Source organism: Manacus vitellinus, unplaced genomic scaffold (assembly GCF_001715985.3).
Source record: "Manacus vitellinus isolate BGI_N305 unplaced genomic scaffold, ASM171598v3 scaffold_30_pilon, whole genome shotgun sequence".
NCBI classification, from domain to species: Eukaryota; Metazoa; Chordata; class Aves; order Passeriformes; family Pipridae; genus Manacus; species Manacus vitellinus.
Window position 1 is genome coordinate 5,834,734 of NW_021940291.1, and position 26,660 is coordinate 5,861,393.

At 41.8% G+C, this 26,660-nt stretch overlaps 1 protein-coding gene across 5 annotated transcripts in view; it reads right to left on the reverse strand.

The window, feature by feature from the left end:
• ST5 (suppression of tumorigenicity 5) overlaps positions 1-15,914 on the reverse strand; it is a 135,249-nt gene extending 119,335 nt beyond the window's left edge. The window contains exons 1-3 of one of the 5 annotated variants that reach the window (XM_018076090.2): positions 15,872-15,914; positions 15,281-15,369; positions 14,625-14,698 (exon numbers count right to left, since the gene is read on the reverse strand). The gene's annotated coding sequence lies outside the window, so the exon portion shown is untranslated. Of the gene's footprint in view, positions 1-14,624; positions 14,815-15,280; positions 15,370-15,871 lie in introns of those variants that run through there. The other 4 variants (XM_018076088.2, XM_018076093.2, XM_018076091.2 and 1 more) reach the window with 4 other exon arrangements.
• Between the last annotated feature and the right edge of the window lie 10,746 nt (positions 15,915-26,660).

Consider the following 26,660-nt stretch of genomic DNA (forward strand, 5'->3'; position numbering starts at 1 on the left):
GTCTTTTCTGAAGAATCTTTCTCAACAGTACCATAATCTGTGCTCATAATTTTAGTACTAACTGAAGACCAGAGGTAATTTCTGTTTCCAGCTGCCTAGACAAAATGCAGACTGACTCAGCTGATTTCAGTACCAGTAGATTGTCTCAGCTGGTGAGACAGAATGAAACAATTCATTCCTAAGCTTTTGCTGGGATGGGCAACAACATCCCTTTCAGAACAACAGGGAAACAGGAAGTTCTCTGCAGAGAGGATGCCAGCATTCTTCTAGAGAGCCCGAGATACAAGCAGTCACTTACCTCTGCTTGCCCCATACACACACTGTTAACACACTGGACAAAATGAGCTGCTTGTATTGTCCTTCCACTTCTCTTAGGTGCAACACAGCTGCTTTTAAAAGTCTTGCCCATGTATCAGCTTACACACTCTTACTTAGAAAATATTTTTTATTACCTCAAAGAAGAAATATCTGACATTTCTATGCTTTAAAACTACAATCTGGCAAAACCAGTGAGAATGAAGGTGGCAGAAATACATCCTTATAATAGAATTTACCTTTTTTTAGCCATCTTTAAATATCCCAGTAAGAAAGAATAAATAAAAAAAAGTTTCCAGTTAACAGATGTAAAATCACACCTCAAACTTTTCCCTAAGCTTTTCTTTTTGCATCTCATTTTTGTTTCTGTCAGCATTATAACATAAACCATCTGAGAGGCTTCAAATTGAACAGCTTTAAGCAGTGGGTGAAACCACAGTATGTTAACTGACAGGAGGTTTTGGCTCCTTCTTCATCTTTAAGCATCTATTTCTCAGCTGCTGTTTCTTGCAGCAGGGGCTAGAACATTTGTAGACTTCAGCCCAAGACTCCTAATTTCCTAATACATGCTGCTTAAGCATGTTTTCCTTTAATTTGGTTTTTTTCTTTGATAACTACACCATTATTGTCTTCCAGCTTGTCCATTTGAATATAATCAATGCTAATTCACATTTACTGCAGCTAGTGCCCTTCATCTAACACCTGTTTGTATCAGATGAAAGCCAGAGATACACATTTTGCTGTGATGTCACCTAACAGAGAACCCTGTCTGACGGGTGTCAGAGCTGACAACCACAAAACAAGACACAGATAGGACAAATAAGATAAAGCAGAAACATCAGTGTGATACCTCTGATATCTCTGAGCATTAGCCAGTTCTTCTTCAGCCAAATATAAAGCTATTTTCAACGTGTAAACTACAGACAAGCTACTAAGCTGTTTGTTTTAAAAAACAAAATACTTTTCCTATGCCATATAGTCCACAGCCATCTCCAGCCCAAGAGATTTTATCCTCGAACAATCTGAAGAGTGGAAGAAGGAAAGCTTATAAAATATCTATCCTTGTCTATGTTGGAAATAGCACAATTCCAAACCAGAGACAAATGCTGAAATACAATCCAGGGGCTGTGCTTCCATTCATAAACTGTTCCATTTGAACACAGGGTCTGGAATGAATTTTATCCTCATGTTCAACGAGAGAGCCACAATTTATTATAGTGCTGCACTTTTCAGTTTCAAAATCATATCCCTAATATTTTTCCCTGTCAGGTCCAGTGGAGATTAGCAGACTTTTCAACCAGGATCATCCGTAAAGGGAAAATACAGCAGAATCCAACTGCCCAGAGACATGAAGAAACAAGTCCAGTTATGTACCACATGGCTAAAAGAAAAGGAAACCTACTGCAAACACACAGCTTCAACTGTTTAAACTGGAAAGGCATCAGAAAGGTCCTTCTCTTATTAACAGCATAAGTGGGATCTCAAATATACTCACTTCAGCTCTGTCTTTATGTTACCACTAGACTGTCTGTGCAGCAGACCAGCCCTATTAGTCCTGTGTAAGATCAGGGTAATGCTCCCTGACAACTTCAAACCCCAAAATAAATAACCAGTGCTTCCCAGTCATTGCATATTCCACAGCTGAGATGTGCCACAAAGACACAGGGTTATTTACACCAGTTAAATTTTCAGAGCTGTCTCTGGAACCTCCCTGAGTGCTCTAGGGAATCTCACTACCCTCTAATGTTCAAATTAGAAGGAAATTGGAATTCACCAACACTGGTCAGTATGACCAGTTTCAATCTATAGGCTCACTGCTTTTGATGACAATTTAAAATGAACACTGCTTTGACTAGGGCTGCTGTAAGAATATATTTTTTAAACTAATCTCTGAGGAGCTTTGTTTGTGACTGAAATAAGAAATATTTTTAACACAGCAGCTATAGCTCCATGAGAAGCTTCACCATCTATTTTGGAAGGCAATATGCCAAGAGAACTGTGGCACATTTTCATTCATCTCTTGGCTACTGCTTCTTCCAAAGTTTCTCTCCAAAGACAGCCAAGACCAAGTTCTGTGAATAATTTTTTGAATGAGATCTATAATTCAATTAGTTTTAAAGCCTTACACACCTCTTGCCCTTCAGGGTATTTGTCCTCATGTCTTTCCCACAATTGGATGTGAAGGCAATTTCTTTCCCACCCATAACAGCTTTCAGATTAAGAAGAAAACTGAATACAATATCCTGCACAATGCTCTTTTTATCTAGGGAGAAGAAAGAATAAATATGTGTATAGTCACCTACTCATAGACAGTTTTCTGAGATCTGATCTGCTGCTTTGCACACATCACAGATTTATTGCCCCTAATCTAGGGGCAAGTTAACTCCCTCACAAAGATATCTGTCACATTTGCTTTTACCTGAATACACAGGATTATTAATATAGCCTCAGATATGAAACTGCAGATGTATGATCCGCCTAGCTATGTGTAAGTAGGGGAAACAAGATTTAACTGTAAAACATGAACTGCTTCAAAAAGTGTATCAGTTGGAAGGCTTCAGTAATGCGGAAAAAGAAGATCTCTCAGCTGTTGTTCTACTGAACGATCCTCAATTTGTATGGTACAGACACTTCTTCCTTACCCTTTTGCTTTCTTCATTATTTTTTCCATCTCTTATTGGTTCCTTCTTACTTCTCTCTAGTTTCACAACTGAAAGGATACTGCTCAAAACCCCACAAGACTCAAATGGATCCACTTTGCCTTTGCTGAGCCAGCTCCTGCAAGCTCAGGACAACTTGGATTTAATTTCTCTTTCATCTAAAAATGCAAATTTTTCACATTTCTTGATGTAGTGAAATGGCTACAAAGTGGACAACCAGAAAACAAACTTTTTTATCTGAAAAAAGTAAATACAATTTCTGTTTGACCAATAACTTTAGAAACAGTTTGAAGATAGAGTATTTTAGCCCACAGGGGAACACAATATGCATTCAGGAGTACACTGCAAAGATGCTTGCTGGATTTGAGTTCTGCTGTCACAGCACTCAGGACTTCAACATTTCTGGAAGTCAGTGGGATCTCAGGACTTTTGAGAACATTGTCCTCAGACCTGAAAGTACAATTAAAGATTTCCAGGTGTCTGACTGTTCAGTGGAACTGTGTCTTTAAAAGGTACTTGAAGAATGATTTTGTCTCCAAACTGGGTCATCACATTCAGGCTGTTCTCTGGCCACTCTAGAATATGTTACTGCAGGGACTAAGAGATTATTAATTTTTCACCTTATTCCTCAAGAGTCCCACCATTTTTTGTTTTGCCTGCTACTACATAAACATTAAAAAAAAAAAACCCTGTCTCACAACAACGATGTCTGCTTTCTTCCTGTATGATTACACACCAAAGAAACAATAATAAATGGTATAATATAGATTTACTGCGAATTCCTAACTATCTGTTCATCTTAGTCCTTTAGACTGTAGCTCCAGGTCGCAGTGATCCTTCAATTCCCAAGGAAGATGACTCATTTGCTTTTACAGGAATACTGTCTGGAGTTCAAACTCATTTTTCTGGGGGAAGATTTTAAGGTGGAATTAAAAATGCAACCTATGATGCAGATAGCTAAGAGATGAAGCACTTTTTCACAGCTCTAAGAAGCTGGCTTTCCTCTTCCCCTCCTGCACTGCCTACAGGAATGTGCTGGCTGGAGAAAAATAACAGAAATGCAAACTTCCCAACGAGAAACAGGATGGAGAGATTTTGTACTTACTGCATTTTTAGCCACGGATTTGTGACAGGACTGGGAGAGAGTAACGAACAAATGGATATGCGTTGACTCATTCACCATTCTTTTTAATGAGAATTAATGGCTCTTGAAAACAAAAATGTGTGTATCTTTTGAAGAGTTACAGCTAGAAAAAGCCAGTATTCTACTCAATTCAACAGTGAGGCTTATCAGGCCTGACTTTTATTAACCCAGTAATTATTACACCCACTACCTCACAAGCCTAGCTACGGATTAGGACTCAGTACGCTGAACACTACACAAACAAAAACCAAAGTGTTAGTCTCACTTAAGCAGTTTCTCTTAAAACACTGTGGCAACTTGAGTTTGCTATGGCATTATCCACACACTTCTTACCAATTGCACCTTTGTAGTGATGGGAAGAGGTGCCCTGCTGGGACTGGTTGTTGCCAGGAGAGGAAGAAAACTATGCAGTAAAGTTCATGAGTCAACTAATACTTCATTTTGCTGCAGTTTTGAAAAAGACTATAGAACACAGTTGGCAATGCTGCACACCACTGCTACCAGCTGCCCTCCAGCTCACAGCAGAGGTTCCCCTTGCAAAGCTCGCTGGGGCTGGATCTGTCCTTGCTCTAGTGACTGGCTGCCTCTGGAAGCCTGACTGAAGTTCTAGAGACAGTCAGGCTACCCACAAAGTTCACGCTGTACGAAATTTTTGTCAACACCTTTTGATTGGCTGGCCTCAAAAGTTGCCTCTTTTACTTTCAATGCTAAAGACACGGTAGAATTTCAATCTTGCAGAGAAACACTTCATTCATTAAGCAACACCTTCTCCTTCTTAGTAAGTCTTTTCCCTCTTTCTCAAAATAGGGATTTGATTTCATTAAAAACATAAACAATAGGTATTGCCTCACAAAATACCCAGCTGTGCTGAGGTACATGGCATCGTTTAAGAACAAACACACTTCCATCCCTTGCCTTTTATTCTACTGAACTTGGTGTGTCAGAAAGTTCAGGGAAGCATCTAATGGCTTGTATTGGAAGGGATCTTTTAAAGATCATTTAGTTCTGCCCTCTCTCCCACGGACAGGGACACCTTCCACTAGACCAGTTTTCTCAAAGTCCCATCCAGCTTGGCTTTGAACACTTTCAGGGATGGGACAGGGACAACTTCTCTGGGCAACATGTTCTAGTGTCACACCACCCTCACAGTAAAGAATATCTTCCTAATACCTGATCTAAACCTACACTAGGTCTCTCAAAGCAAGTTCCATGGCCTAAGTAGCCAAACCCCTGGTTGCAGTACCAGTCCTGTATCCAACTGATGATTCTCCAGATTCAACTGACCTTTTAGTGATGTTCCCTCTCTTTGACATTGCTCACGTGGAGATCAGGAGAGTAGATGTTTGTTATTAATACATGACAAATTTTGTTTTTCTGAGACATACCTGACTCCTTTTTATTCAGCTTGCTGCTGTGCACCTAGCAGACACAAGCTAGAAAATAGGATTCACATGTTTTACTTGATAGCTTTGTCTAGAATTTCCAAAAATGCTTGAAAAAGCATTGAGTTAATTTACAGCAGTAACAGCATAAATATTAGATTTACTACTCGTCGTTTTGAAATAAATATATTTGGCTATTTGTCTTTCAGTCAAAGTCACCACCTTTGAGTTTGGAATGATCTCAGAGATAATACTGGAAATCTCATGACTCAGTACTGCCTGTACTACTCAGTACTGGCTTGCTGCAGTCACATGAGGCGATGAGTCCCAGCACATAGTCTTGAACCAAGTAGGTTTGCCTTTACTGTCTTGGAAACCTCTCTTGGGCAAAGTTAGGATCTCCCAAATAACTGCTTCTACCATGAGATAAAATGTTCCTGGTAACAGTTCTACTAGTTGGAGTCTGCTGATACAGATGACCAAGGTGAACAGTCATTCATGGGCACATATATTGTACATGCACACACAGAGCTACCAGCCACCACACAGGAATGGTGTGAAGCACCAGGATTCAACTCATGACCTTCTGATACAGAGCCCCAGGGTCTGCCACTTCAGTTAAAAAAAAACTCCAGCACCTGCCAATATTAGCAAAGCTGCATCCTGTTTGCAATTCTCCAGTGAGATGGACTGAATGCTTGTAAGCAGTTCTGATTCTATTCAGGAAAGGGCAATCATGTAGTACTTCAAAAAGCTCTGGACTCCTCCTCCTTTTTATTACTTACATCATATTATCTTATTTATACAACTACTGTTTCCCTTCTTTTATAGTCCCTGCATAAGAGGGGCAAATACTTGTATTACAGATCCTTCTAGGTTTCAAGATTGATATGTTCATGATAGAGAGTTCTCTATATTATCAGATAATATTCTGCATATTATCTGATAAAAGCTGCATTATTTCAGCCTTTTTTTCCTTGTTTTATGTATGCACGTGACTTGGTACACAACATATTAATAGATAACCTACAGATAAACAGTTGCAGACTGCTGCATCCTGCATTGTTCACTGAGGGAGAAATTAGTTGAATATAAATAAAATGCTTATGCACTTCTTTAAACAACTGCAAGAGAACAAATGTGACTGCTTACCCCAGGGGTTCAACCTTGGCCAACACACCTACCTGAATCTCCAAAACTCTTCTGAAAAAGAGGCAGCGTGACCCAAGGGTGCCCAAGTCTGCCCCATAGAAGAACACTGGTGCTTCTGCTTCAATCCCCAAAACTTCAATATTATCTTCAGCAAAACAATGAATAAAACTTCTTAACAAATAGAAGATCTATCAATTCAGCACTGGTTCAGCCCCATATAGGAGGTACTGCAAATTACAGAGAAATGTAGCTAGTCATAGCTGGCTGCTTCACATACAAAGGGCAAAATCAGTGAGTAACAAAGAGCAGGAAGGATAATTTTCTCTCCTTACCCATATGCTTTCCTGACTAGGGCCCAGGGGGGATTTGCTGATAAAACACAACTTTGTCACATTTGTCAGACCTGAGGCTGTCATGGAAACATAACTGATGTGACAAACGTTAGTGAGCCACTGTCACAAGGGCAATCTGTCCGAGCCAACAGTCACTGCTCCTCTTCAGTAGTGGGCAGCAGTGAAACAGCCCAGGCTCTCAGTGCCACTTGGCTGCCAAAAGTGTCCTGGACTTCTTTGTTTTGGGAACACCATGCATCCATCACACCGAAAAAGTATTTTACAGGATTCCCAGTCTAACATGATGGGTCAGTTGGTTTATTTGCTTTCAAATCTGATCATAAGCAAATCTTGAAATAAGTGTTGAAATGACAAGCTGAGCCAGAAGCCTGGGTTTTGACTTTGCTCCTCTTCTGCCCACCTTGCAGAAAGCCAGCCTCTCATCCAGAAGAATAATTACCTTTTAACAAGGTTTCCTTCTTTCACAGATAACCAGCTGGCTTTTTCTTCTGCACTGTTCTTCCAACTATTTCCAAGCATTTCCCTTTTCCACCCAGACTAAGGAGCAGCTGACTGTTCCCTCACTGTAAGCAATAGGTTTCTCCTTTTCTCATGACAAATAATTTTTTAATAGTAAACATTTTAATACTTCCAGAAGCCATATTATTTGGCACCCATACAGGTAGCAAGAACTCCTCCTTCTTAGGAACCAGTGGCAGTTCACTTTGGAGTCTGTCCTGTCACTGAGTCCCGGGGGCCATGTGATGCCAGATCCTCAAGGACAGCAAGCTCATGTGCACTGCTACTGTAGGCAAGGTCACTTATCACACCAGCAATGCAGCTGCCAAAAGGACATTACACACCTGATACAACTCAGCAAGAGGTTGATGCACAAGAGGGCTTCACCTAAAGCAGCCTGGTTTTGCATATGGAAATATTATTGAGATGGAGAAAGAGGAATGTGGCCATTTTTTCAGGATTTCAGGACATCACACAGCCTGACCAGAGCAGCCATTGGCTGACTCCTGAAATCTCTGGATAAATGCCCACTTTGCAATCAGTCTGCCCTAGCAAGAACATGAACTGCATAGATTTTCCAGATAAATCATGAAAGCCTTTAGCATAACTCCACTGCCTTCCTCTACTTGAGGGTCTTGCCACACTTTTAGAACATGTACCACAGCCATTATCAGAGCCATCAGTGGCACAGGGATTGTGCTGGGAACTGCTGACAAGGTGCTGCAACTGAAGACCTCGGGCTACCTCTTGGATGCCCTGTCCTTCCAGATAGTTATATATCCCAGGAAGCATTCTGTGCTATTGTAGTACACAGACTCGAGTCACATTTACATTTGTTTTCTACTGTCCATGCACATCAGCCAGTAGCAAATAAGTCACAGCAGGGACCTTAGCTCTTGATGTGTTTCAGCAGAAACCTGGATAATATTTCCATAGGAGAGGAAAGCAGATCTTAACGTCCATGTCAAATTTGACAGTACATTACACTACGCACTGAGACTGGCACAGAAGAGAGTATAACCTGTTTTCTGTACAACCAGCTTGTATAGCAGCCCTCTCACCACACACAAAGACCTCCAAACATGTGGGCATGAAGTGAGTGTTTCTAAATGCAATAGGGTTCAACTTCTGCCTTCATCTATCTTTACATTAAGCAAATCTCATTTCCAGGGAGATTTATGTTGAAAAAGGATCCTGGGCTCAACCGCTGGATAGAAAGTGAAATAGCCTCACTCCCAATGCTACCCTTTTCCCGTCTCCATAGACACTAATGTGAGGAAGAGGAGAGCAGAGGCAGCACATGGCAACAGACATGATCTGCAAGGACTTCAGCTCTGCATGTCCCCCGTGCCTTGACAGCAGCTCTGACCTGACTCAACGGAATGGTGTTCCTGCCCAGCTGATCTTCCAGTCATCCTCAAGGACATGAGTTCTCTGCACTAAAAAACAGGCAGTGTCCTCCCAGCCCAGGGTGACCAGGGCCAATTTAGCTTTCTTGCCTTGTGCTGCTCTTCACTCTCACCTTTTGTGACTCCTGCCACACTAAAGCCTCTCAGGAGGGGGCAGGGGGAACAGTCTCATGAAAGCTCATGACGTTACAGCACCATGGCAGAGCCTTGTTGCTGTAGGAAACAGAGGACCTCAATGGATCATCTTATGCAGCTCCAGGGACAGAAGTGGCTCTCCTCCACTGAAGTCTCACATTAGGTGAAAAGAATTGTAATTGTGCCCCAGCAGCCCAGGCTGGGTCTTGCTTGCTTAGAGGTGGCACACACGGGCAGTGTCTTCCACAGGAAAGAAAGGGGTGACCAGACAGCAGCACGCACATGTCCCAAGGCAATGCTGCTCAACTTGCAATCCACTGTCATGTGCTGCTGCAAATAAAAAGAGCACTGAAAAACCAGCTTATGTCTTCATACATTCCCAAAAGCCAGTCTGCCCAAGCACGAGTGCAGCAGGGTCAGTACAACAGTGGAACCCAGTCTGATGCACAGCAGAGCAGCTCTGATCCAGAGCATCAGCTGATTACACAAAGCATATCCATTGTCCAAAAGCAGTTTTATTTTCATTCTTCCCTCTGAAACCAACTTGACTCTTCTTCAAAAACCAACACCAGAATGAATCATTTGAAATAATCTTTTAGGTAGTTTTCTAAAGGCTGGTTTGCAATGCGTCCCCTTCCCTGTGACAACATGCCAGGAAACCCCCAGGGAGCTCTCCCAGAAACTGCTAGAGAGTGAATGCAAAACAGGCTGAGCTGTTCAGCTTCTCTCCTCCCCAGCACGGGTTTGAACATGTCGGCAGCAGGGTGGTATGAAGGTGGTTTTGTCCCCTACAAATCTTTTGGATAAACAGGATTGTGCTCTACATCAGAGATTTCTCTTTGTAACCTCAGTCAGTATTTCCTTGCCTTGCCATTCTTGACAACTCAGTCATAAAACAGCTCTCTCTGGAATACGCCATTCAAATTAATCAGCTGTCATCTATTCTCCATTTAAAACTAATAATAGAAGGTTTGCCTGAGCCTGTGAGAGACTGAAACATGGAAATACGAATTGCGCAGCTGCAAATGTTTCCATATTGCTGCAGCTTTCAAATTGCTTTTTGCTCTCTACCAAGAAGGCATGAAACAGCATTGCAGGGAGCAGGGTTTGTACTGTCAAAATTGTCCAACTGTCCTCAGCATGCCCATAATGTGGTAAATGCTTGGTGATGCCTTTTAACTTTCAAGCATGCTTTAAAGACAGGAGGGATGTTCTGGTCATAAACCAACAGGCTCAGCTGGACCAGGAGCACGGATAATTTGATGGCTTGTATCCTTTGGATGCCAGCTGCACAGGGGGTGCCAAATTGCGTTCTTGCCATTGGCAGAAGTTTTAGCCTCCAATTCATCTTCCTGTCATCAAACTGCAACAGGATGGAGAAAAAAAAACTTCCAGGGGGGATCACTGCCTGGCAGAATGGGGAAACAGGACTCCTTTGAACAGTCCCTTGTCTACAGCAGTTTGGCTTCAAGTGGGCAGAGAGGATTAATGCCACATGAGGCTTGAACTCAGAATAAGAGCTGGCACTGGAGGAAAGCCAACTGTGCAACACTCCTCTAACTGCTTAGGGAACTCTGTCATTGTCACACGAAACTGAGGAACAGCTGGGGGTCTCTGTTCAAAAAGCACTCAGGTTGGAAGCACGTTTGCAAAGCCTGATGAAGGAACAAGAGCAGCACCTGTCTCTTCCAGGTCTGCTACAGCAACTACCACCAGGGGACTTTGCCTCTACCAGCAGTAGGTTCATTTTCAGCCTGAAAAATACTTTTAAATGCCTCTCAGCCTTTTAAGAGAAAGAAGCAGTTTAAATCCCAGACCGGAAGCCTTAATTATAATGGATTTGTGTGAAAGTTGCCAGATCTCTCCCTGCTCTGTGATCAGGGCTGTGCCAAGAGTCTGCTTTGTGTCACACCAGTAACTGTGTTGAGTTCAGCAAAGTAACTGGGTCAAAGATGCATAGGCAGAAGAGAGATCACTGATTAGCACTCATGACAGCCTCTACTGCAGAGCACAATGACAGTGCAATCACGTGGAGGTTCTTGCTGTAATTAAAGGTAGTCAGACTCATATCCAGTGTAAGCTTGTCAGAATAAATCTTTGTGTGCTACATTTTGTACCTTGGGAAGTTACTCAGTTTCCACGACCAGAAAACAGCACATGAGAGGAAACAACTGAGAACTCATGGTTCATATTGCTGAAACTAGCTTATAGAAAAATCAGGAGAGATTTGAGCATCCTCATGGGCAGCTCTTCTAAACATGCAGCACTGCTGTTTTCAATCAGTTAATTCCACCTATGGTGAGCATAAGGTTACAGATGAAGAACACTGATCTCATGTTCAAGAATTTCATGATACATCTGTCCACAGCTGTAACACCAGGTGCTCTGAAGATCACCCAAACTTCAAAGAAAACAGTAGAAATGGAGAAAACTACAGGGTTTTTCCAGTGTCTCACATACTTTCCCAAAGAAAAAAAAATAGAAAGGACTGAAGTTATTTAGAGAACGGAGTAAGAGCAGAAACAAGTATTGAATAATACAGATAGAGTCAGTCCTAGATAGTCTCAGCTCTTTCACAAAGCAGTGTATTTCCACATAATAAAGACAAATGTGTCAGGGTAGCAATTAACCTGGAATTCACTACAAACAGACAACATTATGGATAGAGGGAGTACAAGGAGTTACACGAGAGAGGGTCTTATGCAAGATAAAACAAACAATTAAAAACATTATACCTCAGAATATAAAAATTACTCATTAGACATTCAAGGAGAGAGAGTAAAAAAAGATTTCTACTGTGACTCTTCACTTTTCTTCTAAGTAAAATGAGACAAAAAGCAACTAATCCCATCAAAAGCCACACTGATCTCTCTGTAAATCTCAGAGCCACTGACTATCCACAAACTGAACGTGGACGTACAGCCACTGGCAGAAACGTGGTGGACACATGGGACCAACAAGGAGATTTATGTCAAAACAATACAGAGCAACTGCCTTTGAGATACAGAAATGAATGCACTTAAAAAGTGACAACTACAGCAGGACTGCAAATGCTGAGCTAAAGACCTGTCCAGAGGTGCTGTTTTGAGCACAGAGATGCTACACCTGCAGAGAGACCCGCAAGAACTTCACCTGCATCAGCAGGTTCTGGAACTGCTTCCTCCCTTAATGGATGAAAAAACTCATGTGCCAATGCCTATGTGCTGCTGGGTACATTTACACCCAACCATAATAGGTCAGTTATGAGGTATCTTGTTATGATTGTAGTTACAAACATATTACGATTTTTTAAAAAATTTCCTACTAGTAAGGTATATGTAGTATATAACATATGAAAACTTCATTTGGAACCATTCAGAATGCTAGAGCATATGGAAATTATCTTAAAGGACTATGGGAATGATGCCTTGTATCACTTTTCAAAGTAACATGCAAATGCTACAGTACAGACCATTAAGGGAAATGCCACTCATCCAGAAACTCACCGGAGAGAATTCACCAGGCTTCCCACTGCATCACACCACACAACAGAAAAACACCAAGCCCCCACTGTTGCCTTTGGAATGCCAAGTTTGCAGCACCTTGCAGAGATCTCTCAGGATTCCCAAGATGATCAGCTGTAAAATGTAAGCACTTACAAGCAGTGGTTCTGATGCTGAAAATCATTAGATTTGTCTGTCTCAGAAATTTCAGGGACTAATAGCATTTTCCCACAAATGAGCCTTAAACTTGGGTAATCATCACAGTGTTCCTTCGTAAGGAGGGGGATGGTTCAAATTAACACATCGGCTCCACAGATATTTCATTTCTAGTCAAGAAAGGCACAAGGATTTCTTATTAAACTGCTTCCATTTCCACAAAGAGATGAAAAACTATTTTTTTCCAAACCAGGTTATCCACTAGCAGCAAGAATAGAATCAAGTTGGTCAAATCTGGTAGGCAAGAGGGGGACACAAAGTGTTAACAGATCAGCCCTCAGTTTGCAGCTGACAGCTGCCAGTGCTGCTCCAGGACAGCCTGCTTCTCCTGCATAAGTGCCCTATGGCACATCACAGCTATAACAGTGTTTTCTCCCTAAAATCTTCCTGGAACTCCCCCCTGAAGCACAGCCAATACTGCCCTTTAAAAAAAGGAACAATTTGCACACACAGACACACACACGCCCGCCCATAGACAACAGCCATTTGTGAGGAGGGGAGGTGGGATAGAAGGATCCGATTTCCATTCAAGGCACTTTCCCGTCCAGGAGGATATTAGGAGAAAGGGGAAATCAGCATCACCATTATCTCCAGCGTGTGTTAACAGCCACGCTGAAGCCAGTCAGCAGCGCCTGGCATTGTTTGGAGGAACACAAAAGACCTTCTGTTTGGAAAGTTCAAGAAAGAAAACGGAGAGCCTGTGGCCTGGTCCTGCAGTCAAAAGACTGAAACAGAGGTTGGGAAGTTCTCAGGCAGAGGCTGATCCGAAGCCCTTTGAAGTTGACGGGAAAACTCCCATGGACTCCAGCAAGCTTTGGATCATGCCTGAAACGCACAGAAGGGAACAAAGCAGCATAAAAGTAGAAATGAGCATCTGCTAGAGGGGGATTTAAACAGCACAGGGGTGACCTAGTCTGTTCATCATGATTGCTGGTACAGTGTATTTTTGTGATGTTTGAAGAAGTAGGATTATATATAAAAGTTTCAAGTCTTTTTATTAGGGCATAGCAGTTGTACATTCATCATGAGGTATTCTTCTGCATAAAATCCTATGCATGCTATCCTAACACTGGGTGTTTAATACAGCACTTAGCAAAAGTCTCTGAGGAAAGGGGGGAGGAAAAGTCTCTTTCAAATTGCTGAAATTATGAGGGTTTTGCTTTCTTTCCCCACTGCTCTCTCCCAAAAAGGCTGGTTTAAAGCTATTAAATACACAGTCCAGGACTGAAAACCTTATTAAGAACAATGCTGCCAGCATCATCTATTCACAAGCAGCAGTTTGAGAAAGAGCCCAACGCAGAAGACACCCTTTAGCAGTACATTCTCTAAACAATTGTTAGAGGATCCCAAGTGCATCAGGGCTCCAAATCCTCTGCTTGATTGTAGTGTAAATTATTTTCTCATTAAAGATTAATATAGGAGCATTCGAGATGAAAGAAATGTTTTCTGGTTTCTGCAACATTTCCATAATCATTTTCTTGCATATAGGAGTAATTGTTGCAGTGGTTTCAAAAGACTGATGCTGCCTAGGTCCTAAATGATATTTTCTGGGAGCTAATTAGTTCTGAACTTTTCTCTTCTTAAAATACTTCTTGTAGCCTTTGCACAAGATTCAATCAAGAGCCAAAGTAAATCCCTTCCCCCCCACACGCCCCCCAAACAAAAAATGCAGGATGTTTCCTCTTTCCCTGGCTAATAGAATCCAACTGTTGCCGCATGACATCATTCCCCAGAGCTAGGGAATCCAAGCTCGCTCTGAGGCTCGGCTGGGAGTAAACACCACAGAGGGGGAAAAAGAAAAAAAAAAAGGAAGAAAACCCACCAAACATCAAACTTTACAATGGGAGGACATAACATTAAAAAGGCAATTTTTGTTACCTGAAATTTGGAGCGTTTCCCTTTCCACTCCATTGTCAGATTTGTATTTCCCAGAAAAAACTCTCTCTTATTATCTGAGGCAATCAGAAAACCAGTCGTTTAGTATCTAATACCTGCTGTGCTTCCCATAACTCCTTCATATGACCTTTCGCAGCACTGATTCCAGCTAAAATGATTGCAGAGAACACAGACTGGCCAGGCCAGTTGTCATGGAGATCTCTCTCTCCCCCTTTTCATAAGCGCGCGCGCATACACACACACACAGATTTAAACAATTCTGGGAGGCATCCACAAAACAGCATGCCTTTTCATCAGCTAAGTTTTTGAAACATTCCACCCCTCCTCCAACCCCTCCCTAGAGTCAGCCCAGGAAGCTGAGCTTTGGTCATGAATCGATTGTTGAAATCAGAGATATCGCCTCTTAAAAAAGAGAAAGCGACCACAGAACTTGTACTTTTTTTTACCCTCAGGAAGGAAAACAGAGATGTTTTCTCACTAAAGCTTTGAACTAAAAGTAAATCTACTGCATTCAAACCTGCAGGCTATTTGTCTTTGCCCCCCTTATTATGAATTTGATATCTGAAAGCACTAAGCCTTTGTCGAAATACAATCATGCAGATTACAAGAAATGCTGTTGGCATGGCCTGACTGCTTACCTTGCTGTTCTCCCAGTACCAAGCCAGTTACTTAATTAGCACAGGTATTCATCACGGTCATGCAGGACTTCCTGTATTCTTTCATGTTTCTGTAATTAAGAAGAAAAATGGGCAGGTCAGGAACATGCAACTCAAACAAACAAACAGAAGGAAAAATAAAAAATCAGCTAAACAATATTCCAGATACATCTGGAATTTTTCTCATACTGACTGTAAGTTTAAGTCTGTCTTACCCAAAACTCGCTATCTCCCAGTTAAAGGAGAAACCCATTTCAATGACGTTTGTGAATACAAGAACTGATTAGTTTACCATATTCACTGGCACCATGGTTGCAAAACAAAACTTACTCCAAACATAAATAAAGACATAAAAATTCTTTTCCCTGACAAAAAAAAAAAATCTAAATTAATCCCCACCAACGTCATATAGGAAAGTCTGGACTGATAAATCAAGAGAACAGAAAACACTTAAAAAAAAAAAAAAGAAAGAATATTTAGCAAGAAAATTAAGTAAAAAACTATTTGGACTCAGGAGAAGAGCACTGTGCCCAAAGTTTTTTTTACACATTGAGAAATACCTTGGAGACTTACTCTTTAGAGGACTTAACTGGAGTCAGTCATTCAAACTTTTAAAACTTCATAAAAGATACTGAAGGGACTGCACGACTCCGGGTTCTGCAACCAGCAGTACAAGCAACAGTCCCTCTAGTGGGCAGAAAATTGCAAAGCTGCCTATGCCACGCTAAACGAGAAACCAATTTCTTCTTTCTCTGTCAACCACTTCATTATGCTGCTACGATATTCCACCCCTGCATTTAAAACTTAAAATTACCACATAAAATCCTTTGTATGTTACTTAGGGAGCTGAACACAAGAAAGTGTACATTACACGATCAACATAACTAGGTTTACACATGAGATTAGAGAGTTCCAGCATATTACTCTTCTGGTTGTGTTTTTAATATGATAGCAAAAGTGAGCTTAAAAACAAGACCTAGACAGTGAGATAGTCAAGATGTCTTATGGGAACATAAGACTCTCTCCATAGCCATTATCAGATATAAACTACACTGGAGCATATTATTTACTATACTTCAGAAAACTCTACAGTTTGTGAGTGACAGGGCTCCGAGCAGATTGTACACTTAAACCACCTCTCTTTCTAGTAAAAACATCACACAAAAGCATATACACGAGGCATATTTTACACTGTTACCAAAACTATGCGCAGACTATTCACAGGTAGATAAATAAACAAAACAGCTAGCAAGAATCCAGAAGATGCTAAAATTACAGTAAGGAGTTCCTAGATATGAAAGCTGAACATGTTAAGCTTGCAATTTCACACTAACTTCCCTTAAGAATGCACCCGTGAAGGCCAGCAGAGCCACGAGAGCCAAATATGAAAAAATATGACGTTTTTGTCCTGAAAAGTTCCCTTTGGTGTTTGACTGAGGTAAAGTCATCACATGCTGCAAGTGGGCACAGTTTCAGCAGTGTGAACGGAGAAAGAGGAAACTGCTAGCTCCTCCCACAAAAGTAATGTTTTAAACTACATCACTGCAGAGGGAGTATTCAAAGACATGGAGGTAGTAAAAATCCAACTTAGGAACTGATCAATGGACAAGGAAAATGGCTGATCAGTCTCAGATTTCCTATAGACCCCATTACCAGTAGCATGGGGGTAGATGTACCAACCATCTGCATCACATCCCACTCCAGTGTTTATCACAAGGCTCTGTGGCACTTAATTAGGTGACCACATTGGCATATATGGCAAGGATCTGGGGAAGCACGCAAGCTAGCATTTATAAATAATTGAAAATACTCAGTGCATTAAATATACACTCAGTTACAGTTTAAAGTTCAAAGCAAAGTCATTAAAATACATTACACATACACAAATACGTAGGAACAAAGCACAGTAGTAAAACTATGACTGGAGCTTTGGTCTAGGACAGGTGACTACCACAGAAGCCCTCAGACAAGCACATTTCTATTCTAAGCCTCATGAATACATTGCTAATCTGTTCCTTCCCAAAAGGTGACATACTTTGCTCCAACTGACCCCAGCGAAACAAGAACCATTCCCACGCTTTACTTTTTTCTCCCTGGGCTCTTATTTGAGCACATCAATATCTCAGAACACAATTTAGGATCAGGACAGAGTTTGGGATCATAAACAGAGGACATGGTGAACAGACGACATTACATCAATTACAGTGTCACGGCTCCATTGCGATCAAAAGGCATCAGAGTATGTACCCTCATCCCCTGGAGGAGACAGACAATCCATTACTCACACACAGCTGATGTTTAGTTTCTTATTTCCGATACACTTCCCATTTCTGTCTGGTTGAACACACTCCTTTCCTAAGCTCCATGGCCACAGGCACAGGATGCAGCAGCCACGTGACACACAGGAGAGGGCATGCACTGAGCAGGATTATTGCACAGGGAGAGCCCTCACCGGGGCACACCTGGTGTCCCTGCCCTGGAGACTGGAAAGGGAAACATGAGCTGCTCTCCCCACAAGCTGCGTGGTCTGAGATTCTTCACTGAATCCTTTCCAAGCCAGGCAGCCATCACCAGCAACAGCAGAGGAAACAAAAATCAGACTTCTTCCTAAATGATTAATGAAATTTTATCACTTTCGGTAGGTGAAAACTCAACATCAACTTTGGGATTTAAAAAGACAAACCTAGAGATGAGCTACAGACTAAGCTGCCCACAACAGCAGCACAAATCTCTGGAAGATGTAAACAGAAATTAATCACTGCACCAACCTTAGTAACATTTTCTTTGACTTTTTAAAATAAAACTAAATTCTACATAAAAATACTTCTATAAAATTACTTAGGATTTTCCCCCTTCTCAAATAATTTTCTGCACTTCAGAAGGGCTTCTTCCCCTTTCACATTGAAGATGACCACCTTATTTCTCTTCCTCGCATGTCATCTCTACACATTTACTGACCATCTTTCCAGTGACCTCAACACATACGTTTTTGTTTGAAATTCAGTAATTTAAGACACAACAACTAACAGTGAAATTTAAGTACCCTGTCCCACTGTATTTTTAACCCAATACTACTGCAAGTGCCTGCAGCTCCTATTGACCTCAATGGGAGAGGCAGGGAGCTTGGGAGCAGCACTTCCTCATCACCAGGCAGTGACTTGCAGAGGTATGGAAATATGGGAAAAGGCCTCAGTCAGCTCATAATATAAAGCACACATGCACTACAAGAACTGTGTTCTCTGCTCTTCTTCTAGAGACTCAGTACTCAATACTTTTGCATAAGGCATTCTGTGCCTACCAGGTGGGACAAGACAATGACATGCAGGACAGCAGCCAGCATACCTTCTGAAGCAGTCCCACAACACTACTGAGTTCTTTGAATTAACAGTCCACAGCACTGGTCTTTGTGGTTAACACTCCAACACAATGGCACAAGAGCACACCAGTAAAGCAAGTAGCACCTCTGACCCCCAAAGTATTTTTTACTGAAGTGATTAAACCTTCCACTGACTTCAGTGGCACATCAACTTCAGTTTTGCCTCACTGCATGTTTTGCTAGGATTGTGGTATCAAAGTAAGCAGCACAAAAGTATCTTGTAGCCTTGCAAACAATAGCAAAGGAGCTGACCCAGCATATGAGCTCCCCAGTTATAATGGGACTGCACAGGTGTAGGTCTAAGATCAGTCACTTATGGACTTGTTTTCTTCCCCCATTTCAGCATCAGGTCCATTACCCACAGCACATCCACAACTCTCTTCTAACAGGAGAATTAAAAGTTTCCATGACCTCTTTAATAGCCCAACGAGGATCATGTTTGTAGCACGGTATTCATTTCACTAAATCAGGGGGAAAAAAAAAGGAGTGTATGTATATACACAGAATATATACAGTATGCATATAGGAAATGACTAATCATAGCTGTGTACTCTTTGAGGTGCTGCCAATCCCTTTATAGCCCTATATCCCATTTCAGTTTGATCTCATTCTGCAAATGAAAGCCTGCCATACTTGTGTCTGACCCTGGCATTGCAACCAAGTGCAAGACGGCAATTTGAAAAAGTTCCTAAGTGATTTAGTAAAACTAAGAGGATATCTGTACCTAAGAGGTCATGACAAGGAGCTGACACTCATTCAACTCCTGTGCAAACACTCATTCTGAAATAAAGTGGCTTAATTTTGTAGCTGTTATTGGTTTAGGCCCTGATTCAGCAAAGCACTTAAACACTGACTTCAAAAGAACTTAAAAATACACCAATCGTGCTACAATATTTTACCAAAGTGGTGGTTTAGTAATGTTGTGTATTTCAGAAAAGAGAGATGAAAAGAGTTTTTATTTGGCAATTAAAGATTTAAGACATTGTTTGGCACACTGGGACACAATCCCCATGCTAAACCTACTAATAAGGTTGAAAATTTGCTGAGCAATAAGCTGAATAATTCCTTAATAAAGGAATAGGTTGAATAATTCCTTAATAAAACAACTTTAAACATGAACAGTGTTGAACATGGTTCTCAAACCATGCAAATGCCCGGCCTGAGAATTATCCATACCTACAGTCTGATTCATGACAGGAGACACATATTACAGCTCACCCTGCTAGAAAAGCAATGCAAAGCCAAGCAAGCCATACAAACTGGCTCTGGGCCCAGGCAGCCAATTCAGCCAGCCCTCAACATCCCAATGCTGCAAACCGTGTCAGATGGCACCAGGCCAAGGCACAAGCCAAGCCAGAGGGATAACCAAAAGGTGGGAACCTCATGTAAATAAGTCCTTCTGCTGCTTAACTCTCCAGAACCAGCCCTGTCTGCAACCCATCTGCATTCCAGTCAACACCCTTCCTTGCATGGCTGTGCTACATCCCAGGCATGCCCAAAAAGGAAAGACAGGAAGCTGTAGGGCCAAACCTGATGGAGGAAAGAAGCCCCCAGGGAGAGACTATTTGTCCTGTCTCTACAAAAAAAGAAAATTTTGCCCTTTATAGGTGTTAGTTTTTTCCTATACCTTCTTTTTACTGCCTTTATCCCCATCAAGCATGGATGTCCCAAGAAAAGGGGGCACATGAGACAAGCAGGTTTCCTCTGTGAACTAGCCATATCAGGAGAGATGTCAATGAGTTGCTTGAAATTCCACAGGATTTCTGATTTGACCTCACACGAATGCAAGATATCTCAATTGGTCTTAGTTCACTACTGTTTCTTTTAAGTAAAAGCCAAAGGACAAGTTTCTGTTGCCCCCATTCACAGTACACATCCTGCAACACAAGATGCTGCACATGGGACTAGAAGGCAATTTAAAAACCAGATCCTCTCATACCTGGAATTGCACTGAAGCAGGACACACAAGAATATAACTCTGGGAGGACTAAATCTTGTGTGAATCTGAGCACGGGCTGCAAAGTTTTGACTTAATGGGAACAGAGGGTCAGAATCCTTCTGAGAGCACATAAATTATGGGAATATGGGTCCTTTAAGCCAAATCCCCATCTGAAGTGGAACTTCTCAAATTATTGTCAAAGTAGCCCTTCCTGTATTTGCATCCAGGTGGTAGGACAAGGAAGATGCTGTTGGGAACAATCTCTATTTTTACACTGGCTACACAAAGCTAATAAAGGGAAGAGGATCTTCTAGAAAAGCAATGGACACAAGGACAGATGTATTCAATAATGCAGGGATGGTTTCTGGAGCAGAATATGGGTGGTTGCATTTTCTGCATTTTTTCCCCCCAAAAAATGCCTTTCCAGAGCAAAAACTCTTGAACTCAAAATGGAAAATGTGGGCCTAAGGCCATGCATCCAGTATGATATCACCTTGTTTACAAGAAAAAAAAAGTCACAACCAATAGCACTGTACACTCTTTGAACTTCTAAATAGATAAACAAATAGATAAATAATGACAACATGTTTTGTGATTCCTTTTGATCATCAACTATTAAAGTTCACAGGAAGTTTATGCAACCCCCTCTGACTGGATAGATCTTATCTTCCAAATATTATGAGCCAAGAGACTCGAAGAAGAAAGTGTCACCCTGATGTTCCTTTGGACAAAAAGCAATGATTTATCCGTGAGCTAACTTCTCCAGTTGGCTTCCTTTATTTTAATAATGAGTTGAACCTCAAACTGGCCTGGAGACCCTGTGAACTGCTGCTAACAGGCTGGGGGGGATGCCTATGAGCCCCCCTTCGCATCCCTGGAGAGGATGGATAGTGCAAGCACTGGTCCAGCACTACTCCCATCACCTACACCCTATTGAAATCAAAGCCAGTGGCAGTGTGTGTTTTTTCAGGCATATAGCACGTTTGTCTTTCCTACTGTCACAAATATCACAGCAGGCAGATTTTTCAAGCTGCAGACAATAATATTTTCTTCTCTGTTTTGGATAGAGCAGATAAACAAAATACTGCTTTGAATACGCACAGCTCCTTTCATTCATGGCCCTTAGGGTGCTTTACAAAGCCCAGTAAATGTCACTTCTGTGTGGCTGCTTGGAAAAGAGGAGTTAAGTGACTTTGTGTGTAAGTCTGCACAGTGGGCCCTTCAGAAACAATGTGTGACCAACCATGTTCTGAGCACCCAGCTCTGCTGCCTCCCCCGAGGTCATAGTTAGAACCTAGAAGCAACTGAGGTCAGTTGAACTCCAAGAGATATCAGAACTTGTTTTTTTCTGGAAAACAATTTGGGCATGGGAAACAGCTGAAATGAAGCTTTTCTTCTAGCTGGTTTCCAGTGCCACGGGGGGAATGAAAGTCAGTGACAGCGGAGTGCCTAGGATGAGCTTGTGCAAAACAAAAGAAATCCAAAACCAGACCATGCACACAGTTCAAAAACATTGTGAACCCTGTGTTTGTTTCCCAGTGCCTCAGTGCTTCCTGGGTTTAGCAACGGAGTGTGGTACAGAGATGTCCAAATGAGCCACAACCAACCTAACTCCAGAACTGGCAGCAGCACAGCCCCAACAGCACAAAAGAGTGCTTGAACCAGTGCAGCTGTATTTCTGGGGAAGGGGGTTATGCCTCCACGCAGTGGCCCCGTGGCTGCAGGGCGGTGCAGACCTCCCGGAGTCAGCTCCAGGGCTTTCTGTGCTAAGCTCCATTGTGTGGCACAGACATCCCCTGACCAACACACTGCAGACCACAGAGAAAGCCAGTCCCAGCGCTGGGAATTGAGCTCCCAGTGCCCAAGCTCCAGATGAATGCCTTAAAAGCAAGGTCATTCTTCCTCCTTCAGTTCTGTGCATTCTTCCTAACAGAGCTGTGGGATGTCTCTCAAAACGCTCCACATCCAGGGAAGAACTGTCCCAACACCCACATCTAGGCTGCTGGAGAATCACACGCCTACCTGTCGCCTCTTCATCAACTAACAGCATAGAGTATTATGTAAGAAAAAAAAAAAGTACACATTCTGCTTTATTCTCATCAAAACAGATAACTCAGAGATAAGATTTTACCTCTCACCATGAAGATGCATAATTTCTTCTTTTAATTAAATTACTTCCCATTTTAGAGACAAAAGGAAAGCAAGAATCAACTTTTTTTTTTTTTTAACATCAAACTGAAAAGGGCGGAACTTGGGAAAGTACCAGTGCTTTTCTTCCAAGTCTGGGAAAACTATACAGCTTACATAGGCCAGGACACTGTTACAGATATTTTTCCTTTAACACACTGGATAAGGTCCACGTAGCCACATGATGTTCCCCATTGCTACGTACATCGCTTTAAGGGGATGGACAACTCAGCTCACTCCCTGGAACCCTTGCTGCTTGCTGTTCATACTATGAAAGTGGTGAAATCCCACAACACAGGCCGAGTGTCAGCTATTCAGAGTGCAAAGACCACACACCAGACAGTTTGCAAAAGACCTTGCTGCCAGTGAAGAAGTGCTGGCAAAACCTCTGCTAAAAGCCTGGATTTCTAGCTTACCTGGCCTGCAACAGCACAAGCACTGAATGCTACACCAACATCTCCAGCTGAACCCCACTGCTGGGCCAGACTTCCAGTGGAATTGGACACTCTCAATCACATGGAGTTACGCCAAGATTTAAACATGTAAGTTATGGCTGTTACCCTTGCAGCTGGGTGGGTGTGTGTTCACTGCAAACACAAGTTAGTGCCTACAGTGCTGGAAGCAGCTTATGGAAAGTCTGAACTGGAAGATGCAAATCATTAGGAGCATGCATCACAACTTGCTTTGGGGGAAATTCCCCATTCAAGAACAGACATGCTTGATTACGTCTCCAGTTTTCTGACTTCCTGACGTGTGAAAGTCCCATCAGTAAACATGAGAGCTCTGTGCTTACTGAAAGCATAAAGCAACGCTCTGCGTTTGCCAGAAAGAGCTGAAAGGGCTCTTTTGCACATATGCATGCTGTTGAAAACCTCTACTCTTCCTCTTGTGCTGCGTGGAGGGACCTAACAAGGAGTCAGAAGAGTCAAAAGCTGTTCTTGATTTTGACACCATCCAGGTATATGTCCTTGGATGCCTTTCTTTGCCTAGCAACACAAGACCTGTTTGGTTTTCTGAAGCACTGAGTAATCAGAAGCAAACAGTATTGGAATGATGCACTAAGTTGTAATCCCACCATGAACTTCAAACGATGTGTGTCTTTGATCATGTTACACAATTCTGTACATTAAACAACCTCTAAAACTGTTTCCAGTTTCTTAACCTGCTTCACATCTATGCATTTTTTATATTCCTTCCAGCCTGAAAAAGGGTGAACATGAACAGGGTTTCTACATCATCCTTACCTCTGAAATAAGAATTTCTCCTCACAATTTACACAGTCCCAGAGAACAACAAATGCAAATACAGTCCTGCACCACTGAAAGAATTAGAACCTGATTTTTCTTTATGACAAAGTCAGAACTTTGCACAGTTTTTCTTAGATTTTTGTATCTAGTCACACTCTAAAACAATAGATAGTTATGCCATAAGATTAAAAACCAACTAAACAAAAACAAATAAAAAAACCCACACCACCAAAAGCAACACGTTTTGTAGGTCATTTTTAGAATCCCCTCCATCCAGCTGCATTCAAAATAAGCTGCACTGCACCTGTCTTGCAAAAACCTCAATGGTTAAAAATTCCATACAGCTTGTATCTTATTGCTGGTTTTGTGTCTGCTTTGCCTGCATGTGACCCGGAGCAAATTTTAGCAATTCCCTAGAGTGGTTCCAAAGTACAATTAACATGGTTTGTCAAACAACTGTAAAATGAAAGAGGAGCTTGCAGCCCCAGTTTCTAGATGTCTAAGACACTCATAGAAAGCCAGCAGACTAGTACAATATAGAAGACGTTTGTAGAACCCAGTACCATTTGACATCCATTTGGAATGGCACCTCAATACTTTAGAAAATACAACAGGTAACTGAAACAACTTTCTGCTGTCTGTTTCCTTATCTCTAAAGAGCTGATAATAACTGAATCTATTAGAAATACTGTTAGAATAAATTAAGAACTTCTTAAATTGGCCCCAGACTGCTGGAAGGAAAGTCTTACTATATTAAGAAAAAAGACCAGCTATATCTCTTTTAATTTAACTGGATTCCCACTACTAAACCCATTCAGGAGGTTGTATTAATATAATCCTCAGAAAAAGTTTCACTCTAAAATTTTAAAATCACAAGCTGAGCTAGGGAATGAAAAAGGAATGTCATGCACTGTCATGCACTCACAGAGAATAAGAGTCAGCCGCTTGGAGGCTGTCTTCTGGATGGAAGAGCAAGCCCATTGACAGGAGAAGGTGATAAAAAACCCATATGCAGCACAGAGCACCTCTAAAAGCCAAAACAACAACAGGCAAGAGAGGTGGAGAGTGGAGCAGACCGCTATGACTCATAGGCTATAAGTCTAGTCAGTGAAAAATCTGGCAGAAGTGTGCTGTTTGACTATGTCTGTACATTCCCAAGAGATTTATAGCTGCTTATTAAATCATCTGTTCCTCTTAAAACTAAAGAAACTGTGTATGTTTCACTGGATTTTACATCTGCTAGAAAGACCCAATAACCATTAGTACAGAGTAGATTTTTTTTTATATTGAGTGAGTCATTCAAAAGATTTTAAGATATTACTTGAGAGAGGAAGCAAAATCTACACAAGTGGTGGGTTGCAGTGTGATCTAAAATCTGCTGCAGGATGGGTCTCTCTCACTGGCATCTCTGGTGTGCCTGGCTAATCTTCAAAACCAGATGGATCTTTTCAGTGACAAATACTTTCTGCAGAGGAAAGGAAAGGAAACAAGTACTTTCTACAGAGGAAAGTTCTGTCGAGGAAATAGTCATGTCTTCAAGAAAATGACCACTCTGGTTTGAGACAGGGTTTGTGGAGAAGGTTCATGGCATGTGGGGACACACACAAGCACAGGACCTATCAACACCTGAGGAGTTGGCAGCATTATTGTCTTCCAGACAGAAGTTGTTAAGTTCAGGAGCTGGAAGAAAAACACTTCTAGCCCTGTAGTTTCATCTCAAAACCCAAGGTTAGAGGAAAAGGAACTGTGCACAGTCCTGCTCCAAACATGAACACTGCTGCTTGAGCACTGGGTAGTTGAGCACTGGTAGTTGAGCACAGAAGAGCAGGAGAGAAAGGTGGGTAGGGCTTTCGTTTCAATCCCGGTTACCTAAACAAGTTATTTTATTATCTCAGAATGCTCCTTGGAGCATCCCCACCCCTACCCTTCCCACACATTGTCTAGTGAAAAAAACTCGCACAAAGAACTTTCCTTCTCCCATCTCCTCTCCCCCCCCAGTCTTACTTTTTTTTTTCCTTTTTTTCACCCTTGGGCTCATCCACAGATTAGCTCTCCGAGATAGCCATCTCTCAAAGATGGTGTACAAAGATGTTATTAAATAGAAGCCATTTGCTGAGGCATACGTGGGGCTGAACGTTCTGAATTCCCAGAAGGTAGGAAAGTTTTAGATGTTTTAAATTAACCCCTCAAAAATAAACAAAATCCACGCACATTTGCCAAACATCTGAGAACGCAGAAATACTGTATCCATGGCTACTTCAGTGATAAGACTAGAATAGAGATGTACTTTAAAAACACTGAAAATGTTCTTCTGAGTCAGCCCAGCAGCGCCTCCAGCTCAATACTCTTGCCTTCAGAGGCAGTGAAAGGCAGTGATAGTCAGGGTAAGCCCAGGAACCGAGTAGTTTTCTGACCATTTTTCTTTGTCCGTGGGAGACAGCGAGCTGTGGGTGAGCAGAGCTGAAAAGCAGCAAGATTTGCAAAATGTTGCTAACAGTGCTTTTGTTACTGTTGCTGTACCACTAAAATCCTAGTAAGTCTGTAAAGCCAAACAGGACAGAAAGCCATGTGTGAACTGTTGCTCTTAGCCGAAAAGTCAGCAATTTGGGAGTT